This window comes from Paroedura picta, chromosome 4 (genome assembly GCF_049243985.1).
Source record: "Paroedura picta isolate Pp20150507F chromosome 4, Ppicta_v3.0, whole genome shotgun sequence".
Classification (NCBI taxonomy): domain Eukaryota; kingdom Metazoa; phylum Chordata; class Lepidosauria; order Squamata; family Gekkonidae; genus Paroedura; species Paroedura picta.
This window is the reverse complement of record NC_135372.1, coordinates 146,175,169-146,184,607: the sequence shown is the minus strand read 5'-3', so window position 1 is coordinate 146,184,607 and position 9,439 is coordinate 146,175,169.

Genomic DNA, 9,439 nt, shown 5'->3' with positions numbered 1-9,439 from the left:
CAACAATAACAACCCAACAGAGGTTCTAAACAACAACTTCAGTGATTCCAACAATAACAACATAACAAGCTAAACTCCCTAGAGAGGTCAGGCTGCTTCAGGCCATGGAGGGGATGTCAGAGGTGGGGGGGGGGGGACCTGTGGTCGGTCTCAGGCAAATGCCTGGTGGAGGAGCTCCCTTTTGCAGGCCCTGCAGAACTGTGGGAGTTCAGGCAGGGCCCTGGTCTCCCCTGGGAGCTCGTTCCACCAGGTGGGGGCCAGGATGGAAAAAGCTCTGGCCCTTGATGAGGACCAACGTGCTTGTTTGGGGCCAGGGATCACCAGCCAGTTGGCAGTGGCAGAGCGTAATGCTCTTTTGGGGTTATAGGCGGAGAGACGGTCTCTCAGGTACACTGGGCCCAGGCCGCGTATGGCCTTGAAGATAAGAACCAGAACCTTAAGCCTGATCCGGAATTCTACTGGGAGCCAATTGAGTTGTTGAAGTATAGTCCGGATATGATATCTCCACAGTGTGTTGGTGAGGATCCTGACCACTGCATTCTGCACTAATTGCAGTTAGGTCAAGGATAAGGGTAGGCCTGTATAGAGCAAGTTGCAGACGTCCAGTCTAGAGGTGACCGTCAAGTGGATCACTGTGGCTAGGTGTTCTGGTGCCAAGTAGTTTGGCTTGGCGTAGGTGGTAGAAGGCCAGATGCGCTACTCTTGTGACCTGCGCCTCCATGGAGAGGGAGGCATCGAGGATCACCCCCAGGTTTCTGGCAGAGTGGGCTACTGTTAGACGCACTCCGTCCAGGTTGGGTAGGCACACTTCCTCTCTTGGTCCCTTCTTACCCAGCCACAGGACCTCCATCTTTGTAGGGTTGAGCTACAGACGACTCTGCTTGAGCCATTTTGTCACTTCTTCCAGGCATCTGGCCAAGATTTCTGTGGGGGAATCGGAGCGGTCATCCATCAGGTGGAAGAGCTGGGGGTCATCTGCATATTGGTGGCAACCCAGCCCAAACCTCCGCACCAGCTGAGCAAGAGGGCGCATGAAGATATTAAATAGGATAGGAGAGAGGACTGCTCCTTGTGGGACTCCACATATGAGCTGATGACGGTTGGATACCCTCTGTCCACAACCCTGGAGGAAGGAGATCAGCCATTTGAGAGTTGTCCCCCATATCCCGGCATTGGCAAGGCAATGAGCTAGGAGCTCATGATCTACAGTGTCAAACGCTGCTGATAGATCTAATAGTATAAGCAGCACTGACCCGCCTCGGTCTAGCTGGCGACGGAGGTCATCCATCAGGGTGACTAGCGCCATTTCCACCCCATGGACAGGCCGGAAACCCAAATGAAGTGGGCCAAAGACTGAAGTTTCCTCCAGGAATGCTGATATTTGGTCCACAGCAGCCCTTTCAACTAACTTCCCCAGAAACGCTAGGTGCGAGAGGGGGCGGTAGTTGTCAGGCTTCTGTGGGTCAAGGGATGTTTTTTTGAGCAACGGGCGTACCACTGCTTCTTTTAGTCCTTCCGGATGGGTCTTCCTTCACCTGTAGCTTCTGAGATCTGGCAAGACCAGGCTAGCCTGGGCCATCCAGTCAGGGGTTTAGTGTGTTTTACTCAGTCCAGGAACACTGAGAGGCCAAGAGGGTTGGGGGCTGTCGGGGACCCGCTTGCTAACTGAAAAACCAGGGTGCCCCTTTGAAGAAAACGTCACGCCAGGCCTGGTGAACGATACAACAGGAACAAGCTTTATTTCAGCAACGTGGAGTCCGCTGGTATGGAGTAAGAGCTTCCACCGAACTCCAGGTGGAAGCTCCCTTTTATACAAAACCCACCTCCTTAGGCTGTATTGCCCCACCCAGTACTTGCGGAGGGAACATGCTGATACAATCATGACTCATGCACATATGCGAGGTTTTCCGGGGTTCCTGATGGCCCATTTTCCTGGAACAAAGGGCCATCTCCGGGCCCTTGTCAAAAGGTGGAGGGGGACATTGAGGTTCTTTAGCGGCCATTGCCACCTCAACGATCGGGTGGGGCGCCCAGCTGCCGGCTTGCCTATGATCACCATGCCCTACCTCCGTGATCGCGGGCGCCTCTGATGGCGGGGTTCGGTCCGGTTCCCCAGCCACCAAGGACCGAACCACGGCAGGGGCAGAAGCTTCCAGGAGTGAAAGCCCCCTTCTCAGCTCCAAGTTGGAAAGGAGGTTGCCAGTTGCCAATATCCCAGCTCAGAGAGCTCTGTTCTGACCTGCACCTGATGCCGGGGAGGTGGTGTCTCCAAAGCTTCTTCCATGAAACTCTGGTTGTTCTCCCTTGGGGGCCCCTGGGCTTGAATCCGGCATCAGTTTTCCTGCTGTCCAGCACGGCTGACCTCTAGAACCTTCTAACAGGCCACCACCTGGTGACAGGTTTTGCTCACTCACTCTGCTCTCTCACCTGTTTGAACCTCTGACCTTGCTCATCAATCACCTGCTATTTGCATGGACTAATTCTGCTTCAGACACACACAGAGGCCACCCTTTGAAGTCTGATGACGAGCTTCCCACCAGCTCTTTCGCTCCTGTTTTCCCACAGAGATCTGAACTTGAAAGGTTCAGATAAACTTCCACTCAAGTAGGATTCCTGGTATGATTTCCTCTCAACTCTCTGCAGAAGTGAGCTCTGAGTCAGAAAAGAAAGCTTGTGTTCCTGTTGAAAGAAATGTTGCTAATCTTCAAGTTGCCACCAGGACTTTTGTCTTGTAGTTGCTCCACCCCTCAGCCTCAAGCCCTGGATCGTCATCATGACCAGGTGGCGCCAATTCCTCTCTCTCTCTCTCTCTCTCTCTCTTTCTGTATCCTCCTCTTCCTCCTCCAAGCAGCCCGCCTTAGGCTCATCAGGACTGGGGGTCTAAGTGGGGCCGGCCTGGCTTAGCACTTTGATGGGAGACTGGGGTTGCTACAAGGAGGAGGTAGGTGCTAGCTCACCTCCTTCTGCTCACCTCTTGCGTAGCCCATCCTGTGGAAGGAGCTGCATCTTCTCCTCCTGCTGCCAAAGGCCTCCCCCTGAGCCTCACAAGTCCCAGGGCTGCAAGGGGCAGGGAGGGGGCAGGGGCTGGAGCTCAGGATCATCTTCAAGTGCCAGAAGCCAGCTCTAGGGTCAATCCATGCCCCTCCCCCCCGTGAGCTTCTGGGCTGCAGGGGGCAGGCTGCCTTGGCTCCGCCCGATGCCTTGTGTCCAGAGAGGCAGGGAGTTGGACTAGATGACCCCAATTCCATGTCCAGATGATGCTCCCCCCCCAAATGGCTGGGCTAGAGCTGCTTCTTCAATCTGGCCTCTCTTTCTCGCCACTCCTCCAGTCATTTCTGGGTGCCCCAAGCAGCCACTAAAAAGGCACAGGTATCTCAGCCTGGGCCTTCTGGGCCCGGTCATGCTCTTTTGGGGGGCTCCAGGCGGAGTGGGCATCATTCCAATAAAGCCAAGACGGCCAGCGTCGTGCAACCAGGCACGTAGCCTCACTATGCGTCCTTTGGATCTGGGCTACAAAGTGGCCCCCCCAGGGGGAGGCCCAAAGGTGCTCAGCAGTGGAATAGGCTGCCTAAGGAGGTGGTGAGCTCCCCCTCACTGGCAGTCTTCAAGCAAAGGTTGGATACACACTTTTCTTGGGTGCTTTAGGATGCTCTGGGCTGATCCTGCGTTGAGCAGGGGGTTGGACTAGATGGCCTGTATGGCCCCTTCCAACTCTATGATTCTATGATTCTATGATTCTATGATTCTATGATTCTATGATTCTATGATTCTATGATTCTATGATTCTATGATTCTATGCTCTGCCAGGCTCATCCTTCAGGGAACAGTCATCACCCAGTTGCATGCTGAGCCTTCCCAGCCGGGGCCCAGGCTCTCGCCTCCGAGCATGAACCGGGGAGCCAGCTGGCTGGGCATGGGGGTGGCGCCATGTCAGCTTGAGTGAGGGTGTCAGCCTGCCTCCTCCCGATAGCAGGCTCCTTCTTCCGCCGGCTTCCTAATTACACATTCCTTCGCCTGGCGGCTGGCCAAGGAGAAAGGGTGTGAAGCCAGGTTCCCTCTGCCGTGGAAGTCTCCACATAAGCTGTGGTCGGGTGTGCAGAGAGGGAAGGGTAGAATTAGGTTAGTTCTATTGCCAGGATACAGGATTGTTTTTCCCCCTTCTGTTTTATGTGATTTTATCATAGAATCATAAAGTTGGAAGGTACCTCCTGGGTCATCTAGTCCAACCCCCTGCACTATGCAGAACACTCCCAACCATATGACTCATCCCCTGTCACCTGCCACCCCCTTGAACCTTCACAGAATCAGCCTCTCTGTCAGATCATTCCCGGCCCTAGGGAAGCACACCTGGCCTCGACCAGGGCCAGGGCCTTTTCGGTCCTGGCCCCGACCTGGTGGAATGACCTCCCGGGAGAGCTTTCAACATTCCGCAGGGCCTGCAAAACGGAGCTCTTCCGCCAGGTTTATGGTTGAGGCTGGGGCTGATAATATAGATCTATGCCCCCCCCCCCCCGGGACTCGGGATTCGAACCTGAAGTAAAACATCATGGTAGATGAACCCACAAGAGGTTCAGCCATACTGGACTTAATACTGACCAACAGGCAAGAGTTGGTGGATGAGGTGAAGGAGGTGGGGACCCTAGGGGGAAGTGACCATGACCTCATAGAATTCCGTTTGAGATGGGGAGCCAAGGAAGCTTGTAGCCAGACGCCGGTGTTGGATTTTCGTAGGGCAAACTTTAATAAACTCAGAGACATGATGAGTGTCATACCATGGACGAGAATGCTGGAAGGGAAGGGAAGGGAGCATGTGAAGGGTGGGCGCTACTCAAACAAGAGCTATTGCATGCTCAATCAATGACTATCCCAGAAAGACGAAAACACTGCAGGGGCTCTAAGAAGCCTATTTGGATGAACAGAGAACTTCAAGAGGAACTAAGAAAGAAAAGGATAATGTTCAGGAAATGGAGGGAAGGACAGAGCTCTAAAGAAGAGTGCCTACAGGTTACTAGGCACTGTAGATCAATCATCAGAAAGGCCAAAGCTGAGAGTGAGCTAAGATTGGCCAGGGAAGCCCATTGTAACAAGAAAAGATTTTTCAGTTATGTGAGGAGCAAACGTAAAGGAGGCAATAGGCCCACTGTTGGGTGCGGATGGACAAACTCTAACGAAAGATGCAGAGAAAGCAGAAAGTTTCTGGGACCATGGGATAGACTTTCTTGAGGAAGGCCTACTAGCACCTGATGGACTGCACTTATCAAAACTGGGGAAGAATGTGTTTGGCAGGAACCTGGGGAGATTCATCAGGAGAGCTTTAAACTAAAGCCACTAGGGGAAGGAGACGATCAACATAGGGAGTGTATGGAAGGAAAACGATCGGAGGCAGCCCAACCGGCATAGGGAACCAAAAGTAAAAGGATTCAGATGTCTTTATACTAACGCCCGAAGCATGGGCAATAAAAAGGAAGAGCTGGAACTTCTCATGCTGATGGAAAGGTATGATCTAGTAGGCGTCACAGAAACTTGGTGGAATGATTCTCATGACTGGAATGTAATGGTGGATGGATATGAACTGTTTAGAAAAAACAGAATAGATCAAAGAGGTGGAGGAGTGGCACTGTATGTGAGGAAAGGGCTTACCTGTCAGGAAATTCTAGTGAAGGAGAGCATATCTACAGTGGAAAGCATCTGGGTGAAAATAAGCGAGGGGAAAACAAACAGTGTAGTGGTTGGTGTCTGCTACCGACCGCCTGACCAACGAGAGGATGTGGATGCTGCACTTTGTGAGCAGCTTGAGAAAATATCCAAGCGGCAGGACCTTGTCATCATGGGTGACTTCAATTTCTGTTTTTTCTGAACAGTTCATATCCATCCACCATTACATTCCAGTCATGAGAATCATTCCACCAAGTTTCTGTGATGCCTACTAGATCATACCTTTCCATCAGCATGAGAAGTTCCAGCTCTTCCTTTTTATTGCCCATGCTTCGGGCGTTAGTATAAAGACATCTGAATCCTTTTACTTTTGGTTCCCTATGAGCTGGCCTTGCCGGTTGGGCTGCCTCCGATAGTTTTCCTTCCATACACTCCCTATGTTGATCGTCTCCTTCCCCTAGTGGCTTTAGTTTAAAGCTCTCCTGATGAATCTCCCCAGGTTCCTGCCAAACACATTCTTCCCCAGTTTCGATAAGTGCAGTCCATCAGTCCATCAGGTGCTAGTAGGCCTTCCTCAAGAAAGCCTATCCCATGGTCCCAGAAACCAAATCTCTCCTGCCGGCACCAACTACGCAGCCAGTGATTCACCTCCATTATCTTCCTCTCCCGACGCATTCCTCTTCCCTTGACAGGCAAGATTGAAGAGAATACCACTTGTGCCCCCATTTGCTTGAGCTTCCTCCCCAGATCTTGATAGTCTTTTTTAATAGGAGCGATGGTACTCAGGGACATGTCATTCGTTCCCACATGGACCATCACAAATGGGTAGCGATCCATAGATTTGAGGAGTTTGGGCAGCCTTTCTGAAACATCTTTAATTTTCGCCCTTGGCAAGCAACACACCTCTCGGGTTAGGGGGTCAGGCCCAGCCACATGGCGATCCAGTCAGAAGACTGGAGGCAATCAAATGTTGTCCCCAACTTTAAGAAGGGCAAAAAGGAGGATCTGGGTAAGTACTAATCCCTCAGCTTGACGTCTATACCTGGCAAAATTATGAGTGGGTGGGCAGGAAAGGATGTGCAAGTGTTTGTCTCTTGTGGGGAATTGCTGATCGCCAGTGTAGTATGGTAGGTGAATTCTGGAGATTTTTGGTGGAGGGATCACTTGGGCGTGAAATTGGGATCACGGTGGGTGGGCAGGTAGTTGTGGGTTCCTATACGTTGATGATGTCTTGCTTGCCGGGAGCACCGAAGAGGTTCTTAGCCACTTCCCAACTGCCGGGCTCAAAGTGAAGTGGGAGAGATGCGACATCAGAGTTTCATCTGTGGAGTTCCTGCAATTCCTTATCGACATGGCCGGCATCCACCCGACTCCCAAAAAGGTCAAGGCTATCCAGCAAGCTCCACCACCGCAGTCCAAGCATGACCTGCAAGCCTTCCTGGGGCTGGTTAATTTTTACAATGATTCCTCCCCAATAATGCCATGATCACAGGAGAAGATGCCATGGGTATAGGATCCCGCTCAGAAGTCTGCTTTCTCCACCATCAAGCACCTCCTGACCTATGAGAGGATCTTGGCTCACTGTGATGAGATGCTACCTGTTGACCTCACCTGCAATGCCTCACAGCACGGCGTCTGGGCCGTCCTCAGTCACCACCTTCCCAACAGACGGGAGGCCTCAGTCGCATTCGACTCGTGGACCATGTCATTGGCTGAGCACACCTACGCCCAGATCAACAAAGAGCCCCTTGCCATCGTGGCTGGAATTAAGAAATTCCATGATTATCTGTACAGTCAGAGGTTTACGATGAGCACTGATTACAAACCCCTCCTTGGCCTCTTCACGATGGACCGCCAGACACCCAGATCCTCTCACCAACGTTGCTGCGATATACGACTTCCAGAATGGAGCACCGCCTGGGAAAGACCATTGGTCACACCGATGCCCTCAGCTGCCTGTTGCTGCCTGATCTTGGTGAGGACACCACAACCGCTGGATTCATTCTACAGATCGATTCATTTCCAGAACCGCTGCTGTTCTCCATGGACATTGCCGCCCGGTCTGCAAAAGATGGTCTCTTCTTTTGCAGAGTGCTCAAAAAAACTTTCAGGAGAACTTGCACAAGCCCTGTCCATCATCTTCGGGACCTTTTTAAGGACTGGAGATGTCCTGGAGGACTGGAAGAGAGCAAACGTTATTCCGATCTTCAAAAAAAGGAGGAAGGATGACCCGGGAAACTACAGACCAGTGAGTCTGACCTCTGTTGTGGGGAAGATAATGGAGCAGATATTAAAGGGAGCAATCTGCAAACATCTGGAGGACAATATGGTGATCCAAGGAAGTCAGCATGGATTTGTCTCCAACAGGTCCTGTCAGACCAACCTGGTTTCCTTTTTTGATCGAGAAACAGGTTTGCTGGATCGTGGAAATTTGGTTGATGTCGTTTACTTGGATTTTAGTAAAGCTTTTGATAAGGTTCCCCATGATGTTTTGATGGATAAATTGAAGGACTGCAATCTGGATTTTCAGATAGTTAGGTGGATAGGGAATTGGTTAGAGAACCGCACTCAAAGAGTTGTTGTCAATAGTGTTTCATCAGACTGGAGAGAGGTGAGTAGCGGGGTACCTCAGGGCTCGGTGCTCGGTCCGGTACTTTTTAACATACTTATTAATGATCTAGATGAGGGGGTAGAAGGACTACTCATCAAGTTTGCAGATGACACCAAATTGGGAGGACTGGCAAATACTCCGGAAGATAGAGACAGGGTTCAATGAGATCTGAACACAATGGAAAAATGGACAAATAAGAACAAGATACAATTTAATAAAGATAAATGTAAAGTTCTGCATCTGGGTCAGAAAAAGGAAAGAAATTTCACAGTCAGAGTAGTTCAGCAGGGGAATAGGCTGCCTAAGTAGGTGGTGAGCTCCCCTTCACTTGCAGTCTTCAAACAAAGGTTGGATACATACTTTTCTTGGATGCTTTAGAATGCTTAGGGCTGATCCTGCGTTGAGCAGGGGGTTGGACTAGATGGCCTGTATGGCCCCTTCCAATTCTATGATTCTATGATTCTATGATTCTATTCTATCGCATCCTCAACTGGATGTGGAGGGGATGGCCGAGTGGTAATCAGGACTCGGATTTTCCTCCCTTTACGGACCGACAGACAGAACTGTCATCTCACCAGGGCTGCCTGCTGTGTGACCACTGAGTGGTAGCCCCACTTAAACTACGCTGGCCAATCCTAGAAGTACTGCACAAGGAACACCCAGGAATTATGCCAGCATGTTAAGCCATTGTTGGAAATGGGTAAGAGCCCCGCACAGCTACTCATGGGCAGGAGGATCCATACCCTCTGGGACCACCTGCACCCCGACCATGGCACGATCCGGGATTCTAGCCAGCATGAGCCAGCCACTGCACCTCGACAATTCATTCTGGATTATCAAGACTACACCTAGAATTATGGGGCCAGTCCAATATGGGTGCCAGCAATGATCACACTAGCAATCGGACATATCTCCTATCAGGTGGAGACACCACAAGGCCACCTGATGCACAGACACGTGGACCAGGTACGCCACTGCGTTCCGGGAGCCAATGGTTCCATCAGACCACTGCCAGGCCCGCTCCCCTCCATGGGCCAGAAGAAGAGGCAGGTGAGTCACCTCCAATGCCAGCCACCCCCAGTGCCCAGCCAGCCATGGCAGTCACTGCATGGTGCCTCTCCAGCCCGTTGCGCCCATTTTGCCAGCCCTTACTGTGGCTTCCGAGCTCCATCC